This window comes from Balaenoptera acutorostrata, chromosome 1 (assembly GCF_949987535.1).
Source record: "Balaenoptera acutorostrata chromosome 1, mBalAcu1.1, whole genome shotgun sequence".
NCBI classification, from domain to species: domain Eukaryota; kingdom Metazoa; phylum Chordata; class Mammalia; order Artiodactyla; family Balaenopteridae; genus Balaenoptera; species Balaenoptera acutorostrata.
The window spans coordinates 80,612,223-80,615,060 of NC_080064.1; positions in this window are offsets into that span (position 1 = coordinate 80,612,223).

A 2,838-nucleotide genomic window follows, 5' to 3' on the forward strand; every position below is an offset into this window, starting at 1 on the left:
TCCAATGGCTAGGGCTCAGCACTTTCACTGCTGTGGCCTGGGTTCAATCCCTGGTTGGGGAACTAAGATCCCGCAAGCCGTGTAGCGTGACCGAAAAACAAAACAAAAACAAATGCAAACACATAAAAACTCTTATCCAATAAGAAACAAACTATTTTTAACTCAATAAATTGTGTCTACAAGAAACTTCCAGCAAAATTATATTTAATGATGAAATGAAGTATCCCAATTACAATCAGGAGCAAGAGAGGAATGCCAGCTATCACCACTGATGTTCAACATTCTATTGGAGATCCTTGACAATGTAAAAACACAAGAAAAGACTATGCATAAATAATTGAAAGTAAGAAATAAATGTCACAATGCGCAGATGTTATAACTGGCTACTTAGAAATTTCAAAGAGAACTGATTGAAAAGATATTAGATATATATAACAGAGTTGAGCAATGTGAAAAGAGATGAATAAGACTACCATACAGAGAATCAATAGTTTCCCTTTACATCAGCAATTTCAGTAAGAAATTTTGGGGAAAATTCATTTACAAAAGCAACAAAAACAAATATATAGAAATAAAAATTTTAATGTCCAATTCTTTATAAAGAAATGGTATAAGACATAAAAAATAATGATAAATGGAAAAACATACCATGTTCCTAAAATGAAAGCCTCGTATTTTCCCATTCTCCACAAATTACCTTCCTCCCCAAAGGGGGAGGGATAAATTGGGAGATTGGGATTAACATACACACACTACTATATATAAAATAGATAACTAATAAGAACCTACTGTATAGCACAGGGAACTCTACTCAATACTCTGTAATGACCTACATGAGAATAGAATCTAAAAGAGTAAATACATGTATATGTGTAACTGATTCACTTTGCTGTATAGCAGAAACACAACTTTGTAAATCAACTATATTCCAATAAAAATTAATTAAAAAAATAAATTCAGTGCAGTTCTAGGTAAAATCTCAGGGTTCAAATGGAATTTGATGAACTAGTTCTAAAATACATCTGGAAGAGAAAAATGCTTAAGAATAGCCAAATTTTATTTTTAAGAAGAAAAAAAGGGGAATGTACCCCATAAGAAATTTAGATTTCCTTTAAAATAATAGCTTATTCACTTAAGTCATTCAGTGAATATTGACTTGATGCATAATATATACCAGAACTCTTCTAAGAAAACAGAAGTGAACAAAACATACAAAATCCCTGCTCTCAGAAATTTATTTATATTCTGATTCTGATAACAGTAGACTAAATTAAATAATCTGGATAAATTCTCTCTCACCGGGGTCAACTAAAAAAGTTGGATTAATAAAAACAAAAACATCATATAAGCATTAAAGAAGTAACGAGATGGTAGAGAATTACCAAGTCAAACTAAGAGAAGACAAGAAACTCAGGAGGGCCACCCAATAATGAAACCTTTTATTTTTGCTCTGAGGACACATCCTATATGGAAGAAATAGTTCTGAAACTAAGTCACACATTCGATGGCCTTGGGCTAGGAAAAGAAAACTACATTCACAGGGTAGAAGGTGAAACCAGAGGTATGCAAACCTTTCCATGACACAGTTCTTACAATCTGACTTTGGGTCATCGGGATAGGCCAGGAAAACGCAAACCTTGAACTTGGATTAAGATGTTCTAAACTGGTAGTACCCCTAGGCACCTGACAGTAGTAAACAAAAATCCTATAGGGGACGATACTATCCTAGACTTCAACACAGTTTCCAAATACAATGTTCAGCATATTGTTAAACATATAGGCACATAAGAAAACAAGACACCATGAACAAGAAACAGAAAAAGCAACTATCAATAAACTCAGATCCACAATTACTTTAGATTCTGGAATTATCAGAGGCAGAATATAAAAGTATCTATGTAGATGATATTCAAAGAAATAATAGCCAAGTAGGATACTAGAAACAGTAAAAAACATATCTGGAAAGAACCAACAGAAATTCTAGATCTGAAAAATATCATAACCAGAATTAAGATCTCAGTGGATGAGATTTAACAGTAACTGAGAAATTAGTAAACTAGAAGATAGGGCAAAAGAAACTATCTAGAATGTAACACCAAAAGACAAAGATAGAAAACAGGGAAGAGAAGGTAAAAAACCCAGAGGATGCAGTGAGAAGGATTTAACACACATTAATTGGAGTCCCAAAAGAACCAGGGAGAGAGAAAATGAGGCAGAAAAAATAGCTTACAGACAAGGTCTAGAAAATTTCCAGACGCCCAGCAGAGTTCCCAAACTTGACAATAACAAAAGACATTCCCATCAAGACATTTTATAGCAAAACTTTAGAAAACTAAAGATAAAGACAAATATCTTGAAAGCAGCCAGAAAACATAGGACAGCTTATTTTAAAATGAGCAACAGCTGAACTTGCAAGAATGAGGCAGAAAACACTGGATAATAACTTCAATATGCAGGGGGAAAATAACTGCCAATTTAGATAGAATTCCATACCTGATGAAAATATCCTTCAAGAATTAAGCGAACATAGGCATCTTTGGACAAACAAAAACATCTGAGAAATTCAAAAGGATGTATGTATCTGATTACATTAAGAACTGTTCATCGACAGTCACTATAACCGCAAGTGGAAAAATAGAGTGCAAAGTAGAAGATATCTACAACACATATAACCTAAGAATTAGAGGAATTCCTAAGTGTCAATAAGAAACAAGACAGATACTCCAATACAAAAAAATGGGCAATTTGTCAAGGCATTTCTCAAAAGAGGAAATCTAAGTGGCCAATAAGCAAACATAAAAAAGGATAATCAATCTGATAGAAATCAGGGGAATGTAA